Source organism: Protopterus annectens, chromosome 10.part0 (genome assembly GCF_019279795.1).
Source record: "Protopterus annectens isolate FY-2018-M chromosome 10.part0, PAN1.0, whole genome shotgun sequence".
NCBI lineage: Eukaryota > Metazoa > Chordata > Ceratodontiformes > Protopteridae > Protopterus > Protopterus annectens.
Genome location: NC_056744.1, coordinates 1,816,001,601 through 1,816,021,278, shown reverse-complemented (window position 1 = coordinate 1,816,021,278; position 19,678 = coordinate 1,816,001,601). Strand labels below are relative to the sequence as shown.

Below are 19,678 nucleotides of genomic sequence, written 5' to 3'. Positions count from 1 at the left end.
AAGTAGCGGGGGATGCAGGGGGGCTTGCCCCCTGCATAGAGCATTTTAATGGTGTGTCTGTGTAGCTTTTTTGTGTTTTTGTTACCTGTTCGAAGTTTAAGGACTTCGATCATATGCTGTCAACCATATAAGGTTCGATGTTTTGAAACTTCAATCATGTAATATAGACCCCATTTAGGGTCTATATCAGAAGATCAGGTGACTTAGAAAGCCATTCCGAAAAAGGAGTTACTGTCTACAAGAAGACGGTCATTCATCACACTGAAACTCTGATTCCATCGTGTTGTGTGTGGAAGCTGAAATTACTTTAGCTTTTGTATTTTGTGGTTAGCGGTTACTCTGGAAAAAGTTACATGGTGTTAAGATGTTAGTAACTCTCATACTCTTTTCAGATATTTTACACTTTTCCTACAGCAGTCTCTCTACCACCAAACAGACTGTAAACTTAATCTGAATGTTCTGGACTCATCTAACTACTTATACTGTTCATGCTCAACATTCTCCAAAAAAAAAATAAAAAACGTATCGATCAGTTAAATGATTGATTTGGATATCCCCGTTCTATCTGAAAGTATTACTGTGTCTGTTGTTAAATATGAAAGAAGAAGAAGGAAAAAAAAGAAAGAAATGCCATGTTGGCACGCTAACAGAAAACGCAAAGACGTTGGAACACAAACACAACCACACCCATCCACAACAGCAACCATCTATGTTGGTCCAATAAACATCACACCTGTGTTCCAGTGTCTTTTGTGTATCCTTGTGAAATGTGATTTTTGAGACAAAGTATTATGAATTAAAGTCATTTAGTAAAACCAAACATTACAGTTTAAGACTTTCTGTTCTTCCGAAAAGGAGTACTAATACAAGAAAATGTTTATTAAAGGAGTATTAGCTTTCTTTTGCAGCTGTCAATGGTTTTGGTAAGCTGCTGAGTCACATGACCATGTTGTTGACATTCAAACAGCTTTTCTGCTGAGGACTCAGTTTTCATAAGTTTGGGGGATGGTTACTTGGCAAGTATCCCAAGAGCTTCCTCTGTGTGCTCACTTTTATTTACGGTCGCTCTCAAACAGGGAAGTTAGTGAATTAACAGTTATCTGGTCTACAGTATTTTTGCTAAAGCTGTTAATGTTTTCAGTCTGCAGAGCAGACATATGTGGCTTTGTATGTTTTGTTTTAATGGTTTGGCTTGATGGTAGAGAAATAACTATAACATGGCAAAAATTAAGTAAAATAAAGTTTTAAGTACTCCAGGGCTGAGGCTTTGCCAACTCCCAGTATGAGGCAAGTGAGAAACATATGTCATTGCTGCACACCAATGAGGAATCAGTTCTTGGTCTGATACCCATGAGTAGTGCTTCATAGCTGCTTATCTGCATTTCACAGATATCACACAACACCATAATTTTAACAAGACTATGCCAAGATGTTCTAGGACTAATGGATTTAAAGTGTTACACAACCTCTCTCCTGGCTGTTTCTGCACAGACGCACACACTACTTTTTCTTTATGTTTACACCATAGCATTATATACAGTAAGACCTGGCCTAAACCTAACTGCTTATTGTTATCACTGAGAATTCATGGCTGGTGGGGAAGGGTAGGCATTCCTTTACTATAGCTTTAGTACAAATATCGTGCCTAAAGCTTGTTGTAAAGATCTGTTTTATAATCCTGAATCATAAGTGAACTGAAACAACAATACCAAATGTAACACATAATAAAAGAACTTTGGAGCAAGTGAATTTGGTGGATCACATGAATAAGCAAGTAATTTCTTGTCTACAGTGCTATGTACCCTCAAACAAAGTCAGAATCTCAAATCAGCATGAAAGTGTGGGTGCCACCTTCTTACATGGGGAATGGAGGGTATCTTGTCCCTCCAAATAATGTTCTTTTTTATTATTTTACAGGTTCATATGTGTATAGTAGGCTAATGACCACTGGGGCCTTTATTAGCCTAGCCAAGCATCCCAACTGTATCCCACAAGTTTATGAACCATAGAGATTATTTTAAAGGGTATATATAAGCGAGGACAAGATTTACAGGCTGCCTCTGTCCATTAGAGACTTGGGTGCTACACCCAGGATGCATTTCTGATTTCCCATTCACTGGTCCACGTTTCTATTGAATATGTTTAGGGAAGCCTCCTTCACATGGATGGGAAGCCTGTTCCAGAGAAGGGAAATTCTCTGAGACACATACCAGTTCCTCCAACATGTCCTATTTATATCATAAGCAACGTTTAAATCCCCAGATTGAATAATTCTAATGCTGTTCATTTTGTAGAAAAGGTCCGTCAGAGTGGGATCCAAGGATGCCTTGCATGCCAGGCAGAGATCGACTATCAACACAGTATAGAAAGAGGGCTTTGAGGTGATCTGCAAAGGACTTGTTTTTTACGCTCTAAATTGTTTGTGAGAAATCTCTGTGAACTTGTCAGGTGCATACCGAAGGGTGCATTGTACTCAATAATGGTGGCCCGATGAGGTCGAAATGCAGTGGAACAATAACATCCTTGGATCTAGATGCCATGTCCTTGTTTATAATCTGAGCAACAAAGAATGATTTCCTTACCACCTTAAACACAGGTTGGCTGAAAGTCAGGTTACTCTCCACATACATACCTAAATCCCTGACTACTGGTTCTACTCTAAGGGGTGCATGTTATTGATGAGGTAATTTCCTAGGGTGGCTGACTTCTCAAAGGGTACTATTATGCATTTCTTGGCACTGAGTTTTAAGCTGTAGCTTTAGCACCAGTCATTTGTTGGTGTTAGTGCTTCCTGTAGGATGTTATTGTCTTGGGGGATTCTATGACTGCTCTTAGTTTGCAATCATCTGCAGAAATGGTCAGCCTCAGGCCCTTGACATTGGCCTTGACTACTAAGTAGTAGATCCCAAAAATGAGTGGACCTAGTACAGAGCCCTGAGGGGCTCCAGTAGTTACAGGCTCTTTGTGGAGGTGGACTCCTTATCCTAATTCCCTGGGCCCTATCTGAGAGCAAGCTGGCTATCCAGCACAAAACTTAAGGATTTATGTCTATATCCATGAGTTGGTTTACAGTGCCCGACTGGGTTATTGTATCAAATGCCTTAGCCGTGTCAAGTTGGGCAGTATGCACTGTTTTGCCCCCATCCACTGCCTTGGTGACCTTCTCAAAGAAATCCACCAGGATGAGTAGGCATGATCTGCCCTTAACAAAACAAGACCAGGTTGGATTTAATGTCTGAAGGTTTACTATGTCCTTATTAATCATTTGCATGATAATTCTTTCCATGGCCTTGTGCATGACACTAGTCAGACATTTGGGGCTGTAGTTTCCGAGATCCATTGTTGGCCTGCCCTTGTGCAGAGGAATGACTTTTGCAGTTCTCCATTTGCATAGCACAAAGCCTGCCTGGAGGTACAGTGACTCTAGCGTCCCTGAGAGGTTATGTTTCAGGCTATTTAGGAGGCATCCCTGGATATTATCTGGGCTCATCAATGCAGTGCTTTTGGTCTTAGAGGGCACATCTAGAACCTGCTCCTTAGTGTTAGTTGGAGGGATTATTTAATGGTATTTCCTGAGGGGTGGCCATGGGAGAAATGGGAGGGGGTAAACTGAAGCTGAATTCGTCAGCTAGCACATTTAATTTATCTTCCATCTCCATGTAGGTGGCTACATTTACAATCAGTTCTGCACACCTGCTGCCTATTGCCTTTGATGATTTGGGCATAGCTAAAGAAAGCTTTGTGGTTGTCCTTTGCCTGGGAAGGTATCTTTCCCTCAAATTTGACTTTAGTAGACTTAATTTGCCCTCTTAGTTATTTGCTTGGATTGATGAGTGTTTTTACCATGCTGGGTGTAGCACTTCCTAGTCTCAGCTATAACTGTTTTTCTTTTGGTGTACAGCTTGTTCATGTTTGGATTTCACCAGGGTGTTTTTTTTTTGTTAGTTCTAAGCTTATTTCTGATAGCCACAGCTGTCTGTTTACATTCATTAACATGACTGTACAGAGCTGTGTTCTCAGGGTTCTATGGGGAGGGGGGCTAGAAGTGATGACAGGTTATCACTTAGTACTAGGAAGTTTGCATTAGAATAGTTCTTAAATGTTATGGGGATAGCCGAGGTCACATAACTGATTTATATTATGAAGGAGATATATTTACTGCCTGATCTTACCAGAGAAGACACTGCACTGTGTGTGTGTGTGTGTGGGGGGGGGGGGGGGCAGCATTCTTCCATATTTGTGGGTACCAAATGGAGTATGTTTGCACTGCTAATGGGAATATAGACTATCTGCACCAAGGTGTTTGTGTTTACAAAGTCCATGAATCTATGGGCCTGTAAGTTTGGGATCATGTACGTGTCAAATTTTATAGTGGGGTAGTTGAAATTGGTTTTGCCCATTTTCGTGTACTGTTTTCATGATTGAATGTGACATTATTTGAGGGATACAAAGAACTCATGATTCAGGGCATTGTGGATTAAGTGACAGACGTAGAAGAACCATAATTTGATGTTTGGCTCAGTACCCAAGTAATGTCACAATGATGATGTTATAACGTTTGGGAGATGGGAGCATCTCAAATCATGATGATTTAGTTAAAGGACTGGTAACCCTGTGTCACTCACAAGCTGTTATTTAAATTCACAGAGTCTGACAAAAAAAGGATTAAAACTAGGCTTACAAATGTCTTCCAATCCTATGTTAGCATAATTTACTTTTGGTCGACTCCAGTATTAAAGGGACCTTGTAGATGGTATAGAAGGATTCAGCTCTATTTCTGTACATAATTGTAAGATGTTCAACTGGAAAGAAGCACAGAACAAAGTAGCCATTAAGGAGAAAAATAGAAAATTGTGTTGCAGAAGTTATAACTAGAGATAGGGCAAATAAAATTAAAAATGAAAACAATAGAATAAAGCGTTTAAACAGACTCCATACACAAAATACACAGCGGTTGTGATGATGGAGAACACACACTGACAATGGATAATGCTAAATGTCTTACACAAAGAAGAGATTAGATGAGATTTAATAACATTTTAACAGAGTAGTGATAACAAAGTTTGCTGAACCTTATTCACGAAGCTTTGTGATGCCTATAGTTCATATAAGCAGCAGCACCACCTGTGCAGAATGTTGCATTAATGTGAATGGGGCTTGGTGCATGGCACTGCAGCATCACCAATGCAGAATGTTGCATTAATGTGAATGGGGCTTGGTGCATGGCACTGCAGCATCACCAATGCAGAATGTTGCATTAATGTGAATGGGGCTTGATGCATGGTGCATGGCACTGCAGCACCACCCCTGCAGAATGTTCCATTAATATGAATGGGGCTTGATGCATGGTGCATGGCACTGCAGCATCACCCTTGCAGAATGTTGCATTAATGTGAATGGGGCTTGACACGTGGTGCATGACACTGCAGCACCAACCCTGCAGAATGTTGCATTAATATGAATGGGGCTTGATGTATGGTGCATGGCACTGCAGCATCACCCATGCAGAATGTTGCATTAATGTGAATGAGGCTTGATGCATGGTGCATGGAACTGCAGCACCAACCCCTGCAGAATGTTGCATTAATGTGAATGTGGTTTGATGTATGGTGCATGACCCTGCAGCAGTGTGGCATGCTAATGCATTTTGCTATGACCCACAGGTTTTCATACTCTTTCCCTAGTAAGCCTCCCTCAAACCACAGAAGAATACTTCAGCCACTGCATAGAAAGCAAAAAAGTACTTTGGGAGCATCCCAGACTAACAACTCATATACTCTGCTGTACAGAAGTAAACCAACCCTCCCAAACAAACACAGACAAGGACTAATTCTGATTTGGCTTCTGCATTATTTATGTAGTATGCAGTTAGATAACATTCAGGGACCATATCTGTCTGCAGTTAGCCTGATCCCATATAAAGTTAATACTTCATAGTTAACTTTCTGTGTCAACAACATGATCAGACTTTCTCATAAACGCCCTGGGCATTCCCACGTAGATTAACCTCACTGTTTGAAATCCACTATGTTATTGTATGTTTTGATTGCTTATGATTCCCAAAATGGGCACTGGATGGAATATTTTGCACACTATAATTTTATGTAATAAAACACAGTGATGTGGCCCTGACCAGAAAGAAGACACTCCCAGCAGCAGTTTGAGCAATGCATTGTTTTGTTTTGTTTTTGGATTGTGTTCTATGCACTGTTGCCTGGTGACACTGGAAATGGGAAGGAAAAAGGAGGTCATATTTCCAAATACTAGGCAAGCAGTAGATGTGACAAACATTTTTACACTAGTACGCCTTCAGCATTGATTATATCTCCTGAAGTAATCAGATGCATTTTATATGGATATGGTTGTGCCTACAATGACACATAAGTAAATAAAGGTGTGAATGGGTTCTAATGAGATGTCGGGGGGAAAAATGTACCTAGTTACAGTATGCATAGATGATCCAAGATTGATTTTTACAGATGATTCACAGCTGACATTATTCAGATATCAGTCTGAAAACTAAAGTAATGTTTTTATTACAGTAAACTATATGGTTATCTGAGGAAACATTTAATGGTACCCACAATATAACACATCAAGTTTTGTATGTTGCAAAATTATGTGTATATTACTTAATGGTCAGTGGCTATGGGACGTGGGAAATGGGGGACTACTGTTTTGCTTGAATGAATAACAGTGAAAGGAGACAAGTTTCCATTTGTTATTTTTATATGCCAAAGTTATGATTTTTAATGCTTAGTAACTACAAAACACGAACATGAGATTAGCTATCAATGAATCATACACTTGATACACAAGAAACTAGGTTATTTATAAAATATGTCATTTTGAAATACAGCAATTTAATTTAGATTAATCAAAAAAGATATCTCATCAGTATTTTTATTTATCATCATCAAGACAATTTTACACATTCTTTCAGGATTTTAAAGACTTTATTTTTGTTTCTAAATCTTACTGCAAACATGAATAATACATTATTATTAATAGTCAATCAAACTAGGATGAAAAAAAAATTGTTACACAGAATTATGACTTGCATATTACCTAGTGAGATAAACAGGATTTTTACCAATGTACCTGTGACAGTACCTTCTCTGGGCCAGTAATCAAGGAGCCTCCGTCCTCAACACTGACACAGGTGAGGGACGGCCACTAGGAGCAAAAATGGATACACACAGTATTTTCAGTTGCAGCTCTCTGCACCAAGCACAATGTCCCTTAAGATCGTGAAGGAGGCACATTTCAGACCTGGGGCTGGACTGTTTTTCTCTCTCCAGGCCCCAAACAGGACCCCACACAAACCACTTTGGAGCACTGTGTCCCTGTTCCAAGTAGCTGACACACACACTTGGATATTTGATTTTCACACACACACACACACACACACACACACACACACACACACACACACACACACACACACACACACACACACATGGAAAAGGCTGGCACAGATTTACCAGCTATGCCCCCTTATACCCAGCCTATAAGTTAATTATGCTGCCACCAGTCAGCTACTCTAAGGGCCGTACAAGGGTACCCAATTATACTGAGTAAAATTAATACTAATACAAATGGTAGAGTTTGACCAAGCAGCAAGGCTTTCAGGAGTGGCCATAGAGTCACTAAAAAAAGCATAAGCACTGTCAAGATGTTAAAAATATTCTCTATAAGACCAGCCATAATGAAAGGTATAGAAATATTTAATAATAAAAAATAAAATAGAAAACATGACAATACTGAATATCTAATTACAATAAACACCAGGGTTTAATTCACAGAAGATATAAAAAAATAAAACAGTTGGATAGATTCACACATATGCAGAAAAACAATACATAACTAATCTCATTATATTTTTTTGACTGAGTAAAGAATTACTGTTCCCTAGTTAAGGTACTTACTACAAAAAGGCAGGATTATGACTGCTGAGTTGTTTGCTTCAACAAAGCAAGATAAGGTGTTCTGAGTTGCCTGTCTGTGGTTGTGTGAGATATCTGTGACAGATCTTTCCTGTCAGATTCCAAAGAAGAAAGTGCTGTGAGAATTCCAAAATATCTCTCACTAATATCTAAAAAACATTTTAGTGCTGGTTATAGAAAGACATCACCTGTGGTCACCTGACTCTGGTACAACACACACAGAGCTTTGCCAAGATCTGTTGCAGCATCTGAAAGCTATAAAACAATTTCAAACACCTCAACCCATTTTCAAAATTAGCTGGACTGAGATTAATCACTTCCCTTTCAAGATTCTCTGTTGAAATATATACATTTAATCAGTTATAATAATACTGTCTTACTTACATGTATATCTCTCTTCTGTCCAGCATGACCCACTGTTGATGCATTTTAACACTAGCAACTTTACAAATACATTTTAACACAAGCATCTGCATAAATCGGTGTAATAGTCAAATGACATAAAATTCTTTGCAAAACTCCAGCTAGCTATGCTGGCATATGTTACACATGCACTGCCCTAGTCTCCCTGGCACAGACGACAGTACCATACATCATCACATCTCTCCCTCCTTTGAAGATTCAGCTAGTTTTTCAAGTGATCCTGGAAAAACATTGCTTGAAAGAAATGGGCCTGTCTGGTCACACATTAACCTATACCCCGTCTTGAAAGTCCATCCACATTGGCATTGCTAACCCCACTATGGTGCTGCACTGTCATGTTATATGCTTGCAACCCTAGGCTGCACCTTAATAACTTGGGATTTTGCTGGCTGGTACAATGTAATCATGTTAAGGGATTGTGGTCTGTAAGTACAGGGAATTTCCTTCCATACAGATAAGGCTGGTGTTTCTGCAGTGCCCATACTATGGCTAGACATTCTTTTTCTACAGCAGCATAACACTCCTCCTGTGTTGGAGTCTACAGCTGAGATATACAAATGGGTGCTCTTCTCTCTCTGAGGAACCCTGGCTGAGTACAGCCCCCACCCCATAATTTGAAGCATCCACCTGCCCAGCAAATTCTTTGCTATACTTTAGACTGGCTAACACAGGGATCCTCCCAAAGCCCCTTGAAGCTTCTGGAATGTCTGATCACAGGCTAGGGTCCACACTACCTTATCTGGCCAGTTTTTCCTTCTCAGGTCTGTGATCACTGGATCCCCCTCAGACTTCTCCTGCTATCCACTGCAGATATTCAGCACCAGGGACTCTCTATCATGGTAAGACTTCATCATGTTAACATGGTACAGTTTGAGCCCCTGCCCCCTGCCTAGCAAGTTTACGATGTAGTTAGCATCACTGACCTTCCCTGCCACTTCATAGCATCCTCCCAAGATCCATGCAGCTTACTGTGTCTGACAAAAATGATCACCATAACCTGCTGTCCGACAGAATACTCTCAGGCTCCAGCATTCCTGTTATACCAAACCTTTTTCAGCTGTTGGGCTTCCGCCCGGTTCTCTTGGGCCATGCCCATTAGCTGCCTAAGCCTTGTCCTGAGGTTTAGGACATATGCCACAACATACTCCTTGTGGGATTCACACTCGCCCTTCCACTCATCACAAATCATATCTAAAGGCCCGCTCACCCTATGCCCGTACAGCAACTCAAAGGGTGAAAAATATGTGGATTCATGAGTACCGCTCTGTATGTAAACAGCAGATGGGTCAAATATTTGTCTCACTCTTTCTTAAACTGGTCTGCAAATGTCCACAGCATGGTCTTTAGTGTAGAGTTACCATTAGTCTGGGGGTGGTAGGGTTGGTCTTTAGGTGCTTCACCCCACAGAAATCTCACAGATAAGTCAGCATCTGACATGAAATTGGCATCTCTGTCAGTCAGTATTTCTCTTGGGAAGCCTACCCTGCTGAAAATCTCTAACAAACCATTTGCCACCTTCTCTGCCTCAATGGAGGAGAGAGCCTCCACCTCAGGGTATCTAGTAGCATAACCTACTACCACCGGGATATACTTCTTCCCTATGGATTTTGGGGTACTCAGAGGCCACACAATATCCATAGCTACCCTCTGAAATGGCTCTTCGATCATAGGCAAAGGCATCAAAGGAGCTTTGACATTGTCTCCTGCCTTACCTACCTTTTGGCACTGCTTACAGGTCCTGCAGTACCCTGTTACATACCTTGCAATCCCAGGCCAATAAAAGTTCTGCATAATACACCTCTTGGTATGCTTTATGCCCATAAGACCTGCAAAAGGAATGTCATGGGTTATGGCTAGAAGTGCCAGATGGTAGGCTCTGGGCACTACCAACTGCTGTATTACATCACCCTCTAGCCCACCCTCAGGGGTCCACTCTCTCTATACAGTAATCCTTTGTTTAAATATATAGACTCCCCTTTTCCTTGAGAATCAGGGGCCTCCTTAGTTACCTCCCCCAAGCCTCATAAAGTAGGGTCCGAAAGCTGAGCCTGTCTCAACTCTACATTTGTGACCCTTCCCAGCTCCCTTTCCATAGGAAGCCTGATATTGTCTGACAATGGTGCCTCACTGTCAGCCTGGGTACTACCACTCACCTCTGTCCTTGCAGTCACCCTTGTCCATGAGAACATCATTACTTACCAGCAGCTGTGGCTCACTTTCAGGCTCACTGCCACAGGGTAGCTTCCTCCCTGAAATAGCCACATCACCAGCCACAGCTTCAGGTGTGGGGTTTGTCTGGGTCTCCCCCAGGCTACCAGACCCACATGCCTGTCTCCAAGCCTGACTGTGTGTAACTGCATGCACACAAAATACTGCATTATCAAAATCCTTCCTTATCAAGACATCTGCAGGGATATCCTCAAACACATCAACCTGCTTCCTTCCTTTCCCACCCTCCCAGTCAAGGTGAACCCTGGCCAAAGTCATTTGGAATTGGTTCCCTCCTAAGGCTCTTACTGGAGTGGACTGCCCAAGCAAGTACTGGTCCTCTTAAAACACTGCAGGCTTCACAATGGTTATGTCAGAGGCTATGTTTCTCTTAGCAGTGGCCTGTCTTCCATCCACTAAGATATGATACAAACTCCAGCGACAGTTTGGTACCCATGTTGTCTCCAGACAACTTACCACTGGCATGCTGTTATTCCCACTTGCTGGCTCCCTCACCTTTTGTTCCTCACCTTGCCTCAGTGGACATTTGTATGCCACATGATCCTCTGGTTACATTTAAAACATCTAACCCTTGATCCTGGCCGTGTACCTGAACTAGTGGCTTCCCCTGTTACTGGTGGACTCTGTTGGGGTGGCTTAGTCTGCCCACTATGGGTTACCCTATATCCATGTGCAGCACTGGATATCCCCTTCTTGTTCAGTGATGCCCTGCTTGCTAAGTAGAGATCCCCCTTTTTCCCCAGCTCATCTGCAGAGTTACACTCCCAGTCTGCCAACCAGATTCTCATGTCCTCAGGCAATGTGCTAAAGGCTTGTTCCCTCACCAAAGGTTGGCCAACCTTTCAAAAGTGGTGACCTGACACCTACTCACTCACCTATGAAAATAAGTGCTTAACTCAGCAATATAATCACATACACCATCATCTGCCTTGCGTCTATGCTCACAAAAGCTTCAGGTGTTAATTTAAAACATTCCAATAAACACTGCTTAACATTATCATAGTTTAAACAATCAGTATCAGACAATTTAGAAACAGTATTTACAGCTTTACCATGGAGTAAGGGAGTAAGGAACCGTACCCAGAGCCCATGGTCAACATTATACTGTTTATGCACTCTTTCAAATATATGAATAAAACTATCAAAATTATCACCCTCTGTAAACTGTGGAATAAATTTACCAACTTTTATTGTCTGTGCCCCCCTCCCTCAACTGTTAGGCAGTCGGCCGTTACCTTACAGTAACCAGCATATGGGACCCACTACAACAACAAGCCAAAAGGACTGTCCTTTTGAGATACCTGTATGTACCTCCACTTCTGCTGTCAACTCACTTGTTATTATAAAGTGTATCATTGCTGCTAGTGGCATGCACACTCCCAGGGGCAGCATAGTCCCCCCCATGTGCAACCATATCCATTGAAAAAATACTGTGTTATCACTTTGAATTTTCAGTTTAGCTCTAACATTTCTAATTTGCCTTATAACTTTACTACTAGTTCAACTCTACCAGAAATTCTTTGAAAAGAAAGATTAAAGGTATTGGCAAGTAAAGTGTTTCCGTGAAGTATAATACAGAGCCTCTACCAATTAGTGTCTAAACTTTTAAAGAACAACCATTACTCTTAATGTTCCCTGGCACATATCTCTTATTCCTTGTCTTATCAGACAGATACTTTTTCCTTTGGCATGATGTTTGTCCAGGGTCCAACCCATTCCATTCACCCTCACTGTACTTAGGCTCACTCTGCTCCCCTACCCTACACCCATTCCTACCAACCCCCCTTTTTCAAGACCTTTATAGTTACTTAAGCCAAACCCTTTAGTGCAAACAATCAATCAATCATATCCTCCTAGACCAAGCCCCTTAACACAACCAACCAATCAAGCTGCATCATCCTAGACACATGCACCTGTTAAGGTATAGGTTCATAGGTAGGTACTAGGCTATCTGCCCGAAGGCATTTATCAGCCTAGCCAGAATGTGTTGGCTTTTGCCGCCTCCTTAGATTAGTTCCCTGTGCCTCTGTCCAGCACAGCCACTAAAGTGATCCCTGGGGTAAACTTTCTGTTTCCCATCCACTCGTCAGAGTTTCTCTTGAAGAGTGTTAGCGAGGAGCTCTGCCTGATGTAGATTGGAATCTTGTTCCAGAGCATGGGAAGTCTCTGGGACAAGAATCTATCCCTCCAGCACATCCTATTTATTGTTGTGGTGAGGTTTACATCCCTAGAGCATGTGGCTCGAGGGGATATGGTTTTCTTTAGGTGGAGCATGTCCATCAATTCTGGGTTGGACATGGCCTTGTATGTCAGGCAGAGATCACCTCTGAGTAGGCGGTATGCAACTGAGTACAGCTGGAGTTTCTTCAGTCAACATGCATAGGGCATCTGTTTGAGGCCAGTGATCCTCTTGGTGAGGTACTTCTGTGGTCTTTCCAGCTGTTGCATGTGTCTTGTAAGGTACACCCCAAATGGGGCGTTGTACTCCATGATGGGTCAGATGAGTGATGCATAGAGGGGCACAATAACCTCTTTTGAGCTGGATGCAAACCCTTTTGTGATTAGTGGGCCACATAAAAGGATTTTCTAACCACTTTGGCAATGTGATTATCAAAGAATAGGTTACTATCTACTTGGGTCCCCAAATCCCTTATTACGTCTTCCGTATTTAGGGGGTTACCACCTATGTGGTAGTTTGTGGGTACTTTGTTTTTTCCAAAGTGGATGACTATGCACTTTTTGGCATTTAGCTTGAGGCCATGGTTTTGAAACCAGGTATCTGTCTCGGTGTGACCCTTTTGGAGGTTATCTGTGTCAGCCGGAGAGTCAATTATAGCCCCTAGTTTGCAGTTGTCTGTGAACTTGGTCAGCCATAGTCCTCCTGTGCTTGCCTGTACCTCTGAGAAGTATATGCAGAACAGGAGGGGTCCTAGGACTGAGCCCTGGGGAATGCAACTTGAAACCGGTTTAGAGTCAGACCTAGCTCCTGCAACTCTTTCCATGTGGGTTCTGTCCGTGAGCCAGTTGGCAACCCATCTCGTGACGTAGGGGTTTATGTTTAGGCTGGTGAGCTTGTCTATAATACCAGAACGGGGAATGGTGTTGAAGGCCTTTGTGAGGTCTAGGTAGGCTGTGTGGACCACCTTTCCCTCGTCTATTGCCTTGGTAACTGTCTCAAAGAAGTCCACCAGGTTTAGGAGGCATGATCTGCCCTTAACAAAGCCGAACTGGGTAGGGTCCAGTGTTTGGAGGTTCCCAATGTTTCTGTTAATGAGATCCATGATGATGCACTCCATAGCCTTGCAGACCAAGCTAGTCAGGCTTATAGGGAGATAGTTCCCAGGGTCTGTTGAGGCTCCGCCTTTGTGGAGCAGAATAACTGTTTCTGTGTGTCACTCTATGGGCACATAGCCTATGGAGAGGCTGAGTTTGAACAGTGTGTTTAGATGAGGGGTTAGTTCATCTTTGAGCTCATGTAGGACGCATCCTGGTACACCGTCCGGTCCCATTGATGTGTTTTTGGCTTTGGAGAGGGCTGTTTTAACCTGAGTGTCTGTGATTTCAGGGGCACTGCATACTTCTGGTATGGTTATGGGGCCTTTTGGGGGTGAGAGGGGGGTAAAGTTTGCACTGAACCTGTCTGCCAGGATGTTGGCGATATCGGTCGGTTCAGTGTATTTTGTGCCATCTTGCACTAACTCTGAGCAGATCTGAGAATTGCCACTTAGATTCTTCACATAACTAAAGAATGTCTTGCGGTAACCACATCTTTGGAGTCCTTGGCAATTTTTCTTTCGAAGCTAGCCTTGGATAATTTTATGAGGGATCGTAGTTTATTGCTGCTACTGATCAGGGATGTCTTCCCTTCTTGGGATTTTACTCTTTTCTGTACTAATTTCCTCCTTCTATTGTATAGCTTGTTTATGGCAGGGGTCCACCAGACTGATTTCCTTTTCTTGGAGGAGTGAGTCTTGATTTTGCTTGTGATAGCACGATCCATGCATTCCTGTAGGTGCCTGCAGAGTGCATTAGTAAAGGATTTTGCAGCTTGGACAGCTTTATCCTTTAGCACGGGGGCTTTGAAACTTTCCACCTCGGTCTTAAGTAATGTGAAGTTTGCTTTTGAAAAGTTTTTCACGGTGGTTTCTTTGACCAGTGGTGGGTGCAGAATGTGGATATCCAGAGTGATTAGTTTATGGTCAGATCTAACCAGCGAGGGGTTGACCTCTGGTGTGGAACACCGGTCGCCCATGTTGCTGATGACCAGGTCCAATATGTTGTCACCTCTGTTGGGGGTGTTGACCAGTTGATTCAGGGTGTTTGAGTTTATAAATTCTAGGAAATGTTGGGCAAGGGAGTTAGTACTTGAGTAGTTCTCCCTGTTAATGTTTGGGTAATTGAAATCACCCAATATCAGGGTGTTGCATAGGACCTTTATGTTTCCCATTGTTTCCAGAAATGTGGAATGGGGGTCCTGAAACATGGTGGGTGATCTGTAGCAAGCTACAATTTTAATTGCAGTTTTGTCCGTTGTTAGTTGCAAGTGGATGATCTCTGAAACATCATACTGTTCCACTAACCTGGAGGTGTGGGTATCCTTGATAAATATGGATACACCCCCGCCTTTCGTATTTTGGTCCAGGTTTTGTGGCTGAAATGTATGGTATGAGTTGTAGCCTGGTAGTGCTGGGGTTTTCTCTGGAGCCTTAAACCAGTTTTCTGTTACTGCACATATATCGATTTTCTCCATACTGAGGAGTACCTCAAGTGCATGCATTTTGAGGTTTAGACTTCTGGCATTGAGTAGCATTACCCTCAGTTTTTTGTTACTTGTGCTATTTATGGTGGTGGGTTTGTTTTTTGAGACTTGCCTAAAAAAGGCACTATGGGCGTGGCAAGAGTTTTGGCCAGTATTCAAAAGCCCAAGGGTGACAGGTGCAAGCCAGCTCTAGCGAAGCAGCGTGGCTTATCGAGCATGTCATCCCAGGCTGACAGACACTGGATCCCCTTTGAATGACACCAGAAGCTTAGCCAATTTTTGAAATTGATATGTTTTTCTCTTTACCGTGGTATCAGTCTTAGTGAGGGCAGGATGCTACTCAGGTTCAGGGTCATACCGGCCTGGGCTATGTCATCTGAGAGCTCCTCCATCTCTCTTTTCATGTAGTCCAGGGAGGTACTGCTCAGGTCATTCACACCAACATGGACAATGACAGAGTCATATTTGTACTTGTTCTGGAGTGACCTGAGTGCTTGTGTTATGTGGTGGATCCTGGTACCCGTCAAGCAACTAACAGTAACCTTCTCCTTGTTCAGCCTAGTGAGTGGGATGTCAGTTGCCTGACTGTAGAGTCACCTATTACTAGTGTGTTGGGTATGTTATTTTGCCTTAAGGGCTGTGATTGCATGGCACACTGGTTTTGTGAAGTATGTGTTTCATGGTTTGTGTTGGGGGGGGGGGGTGAAGGTTGCTTGGATGTCTGCTTTGGAGGTCTCTGTTGCTTTTGCAGATTTTAATTTAGAGCCTCCGAGTATGTTTTCTTGTATTTATGTGTGTTTTTTGATGGTGCTGGTTTCATAGGTCTATGTGAAACTGGTGGTGTGATGCAAGTAATTCCCTTCTCCTTTTGACTGTCTGGTCCAGTCTTGGGTTGAGAGAGCTTAGCCTCCAGTTTGGCTGTATAATTGCATCTCTCGCATGTATTAGTGTTTGGTGATAGGAGGAGAGGGTTGTCTGTGTACATGAGGCAGTTGTAACATTGCCTCAAAATGCCCAGATTCACCAGTTGGACCAGAGGGTACACCTGAAATTGCCCTTTGGACATGCCTGGTTATGTACAGTGAACTGTTTTACTGATTGGCTGGTAAGGTCAAAAAGAGAGCCTTGTCCTACTCTACAATATAGGGGGGGGGGGGGTCTAACGCTAAGGTTTATTAGTGCTTGCTATGAGTTTTGAGCAAGTATCGGGCTGAGAAGTGAATGGTTTGAGTGCTTAAGTTGAAAGTTTGTCTAGTTCCAAGGGAAAACCTGAACAGCAGACTTTGTGGAGTTGGGAGTAGTTATACCCTAGCTAACCGGGAGCATAGCTGGACTTTGTTCTTACTATTCTGGTAGGGGCAAGGTGATTTAATATACTTAGAAAAGTACAATTAAAGTAATTAATTAATTAATTAATTAAGTAATTACAGCTTTGTTTAGGGAGAGATCTGACAGAGATTTCCAATTACAGTGAGTTAGTGCATTTATGAGGCCTGGGGTTTGAAATTCTTTGTATAATGAATTTGTTGAAGGGGAGTTGTTTTTATTGGTTTGACTTGTTGTCTAAGTGCGAATGTAGGGAAGTAGAACTTTGGGTGTCAGGGAGGGAACCAGAGTAGTGTGATAGGTGAGGACAGTTTGCAGGGATCCAAGCTAGTATAGATTCTTTCTTGGTTGATTTATCTATTGTGGTGTAAGTATGGATTAGTTGAGAAAAGCCATGGAGGTTTATATGGTTAGTGGAGAGGGGGAGTTGCAGGGAGACCAGTCTATGTTAAAGTCACCTAATATAACTGTTTCTTGTGGGAGGGTATGAGATACCCAGAGGACGATGGATTCTTCTGTATTAATGTTACTCCCGGGGGGAATGTATGTACTGATAATGTTTAGCTGTTTTTTTTTTTATTGATTTTTAATTTGGTGATTAGAGTCTCTGCATTATTGAAGGTAGGGAGTGAGTGTCTATAATGTCTATAGTAAGGTTGTTTTTGAAGAGCAGGGTGATACTCCCACTTCTTTTGTGTGTTCCATCTTTTCTAAGGATGTCATACCTGGAGGTAGTAATTCATTACCCTTATTTTGTGGCTTTAGCCAAGAACTATATCAGGGGAGTATAGTGACAGAGCTGTGTGTAGTTCTATTGTTTTGTTAAGTATGCTTCTTATGTTACTGTTAAGAATTAGGAAGTCTGCTGGTTTTCTTTGGGAGTATATTGTATGTGTTGCTGGTTGGTGGTGACGTTAAGGTTAGATGTCAGTCTAGGATTTGGGTGAATATTGCCACCTAGTATCAGCAAAGATACTGTATGGATAAATACCTATTAGGTATTTTGTCTAGTTCTAAGGGAAAAACTGAAGAGCAGACTTTGTGGAGCCAGGAATACTTATACCCTAGCTAACCGGGGGCATAGCTGGACTTTGTTCTTACTACTCTGGTAGGGGCAAGGTGATTTAATATGCTTCGAAAAGTAGAATTAAAGTAATCTACAGCTTTGTTTAGGGAGAGATCTGACAGAGATTTCCAATTACAGTGAGTTACTGCATTTATGAGGCTTGAGGTTTGAAATTCTTTGTATAATGAATTTGTTGAAGGGGAGTTGTTTTTATTGGTTTGACTTGTCTAAGTACGAATGTAGGGAGGTGGTCACTTTGGGTGTCAGGGAGGGAACCAGAGTAGTGTGATAGGTGAGAACAGTTTGTAAGGATCCAATCTAGGATAGATTCTTTCTTGGCTGATTTATCTGTTCTGGTGTATACCACTCTAATTCCAACAATTTTACTAAAGCTATTCTGTTCCCCATTTAGGCTTCTTGTACTACATCCCCATCCCTTGCCACAGTACAACCAAGTCTGATTAGCCCTCCTTCCCATCACCACTAGTATCCCTAGACAACCCTAAAGTACAATATGCTACCATTGCAAGGTTTACTAGTAGGAATCCTCCTCATTATAAGTCATGTTACCTCCTACCATCAAAACGTTAACTTGAAACTAACAATACAATCTCCAACCTATCCAACCCCTCCAGGAACCAAGCCAAACCTACTATTAATCTCACCTTCACTATACAATTCATCACACATAGACATGCCCTATTTATAATTCCACAGTACCAAACAAAATCCCATATCTTCCTACAATATGACAAATTCATATCTAAATACCTAATGGGTATTATCCACACAGTATCGCTGATGATACTAGGTGGCGATATGCACCCAAATCCCAGAATGACATCTAACCTTAACGTCACCACCAACCAGCAACACATACAATATACTCCCAAAGAAAACCATCTGACTTCCTAATTCTTAGCATTAACATAAGAAGCATACTTAACAAAACAATAGAACTACACACAGCTCTGTCACTATACTACCCTGATATAGGTCTTGGCTAAAGCCACAAAATAAGGGTAATGAATTACTACCTCCAGGCTACAACATTCATAGAAAATATGGAACACACAAAAGAAGTGGGGGTATCACCCTGCTCTTTAAAAACAACCTTACTATAGACATTATAGACACTCACTCCCTACCTTCAATAATGCGGAGACTCTATTCACCAAACTAAAAATCAAAAAAAAAAAAAAAAAAAACAGCTAAACATTATCAGTGCATACACCCCCCCCCCCGGGATTAACATTAATACAGAAGAATCCATCGTCCTCTGGGCATCTCATACCTTCCCCCAAGAAACAGTTATACTAGGTGACTTTAACATAGACTGGTCTCTCTGCAACTCCCCCTCGCTGTGTAAATACAAGAGCTGCAGTGCTGTGTGGTGAGTATACACCCTCATGAGATACTATGCATTCCTCTGCTATTTAAATACAAGAGCAGCAGTGGTTGTGTGGTGGGTATATAACCTCATCAGATGCAATGCATTCCTGTGCTGTGCAAATACAAGAGCAGCAGTGTTTGTGTGGTGGGTATATACCCTCATCAGATGCAATGCATTCCTGTGCTGTGTAAATACAAGAGCAGCAGTGTGTGTGTGGTGGGTATATACCCTCATCAGATGCAGTGCATTCCTGTGCTGTGTAAATACAAGAGCAGCAGTGCTTGTGTGGCGGGTATATACCCTCATCAGATGCAGTGCATTCCTGTGCTGTGTAAATACAACAGCAGCAGAGCTTGTGTGGTGGGTGTATACCCACAGTAGATACAATGCATTCCTGTGGTGTATAAATACAAGAGCAGCAGAGCTTGTGTGGTGGCTGGATATCAACAGTAGATACAATGCATTCCTATGCTGTGTAAATACGAGAGCAGCAGTGCTTGTGTGGTGGGTATATACCCTCATCAGATGCAATGCAT

The 19,678-nt window shown here is 42.1% G+C and overlaps 1 long non-coding RNA gene across 1 annotated transcript in view; it reads right to left on the bottom strand.

The window, feature by feature from the left end:
* Nucleotides 1-204: 204 nt before the first annotated feature.
* The window catches only part of LOC122814055, a 326,478-nt gene continuing 307,004 nt past the window's right edge, over nt 205-19,678 (bottom strand). Inside the window, exon 3 of the long non-coding RNA XR_006366771.1 lies at nt 205-339. This is a non-coding gene — a long non-coding RNA (uncharacterized LOC122814055). The remainder of the gene's footprint in view (nt 340-19,678) is intronic.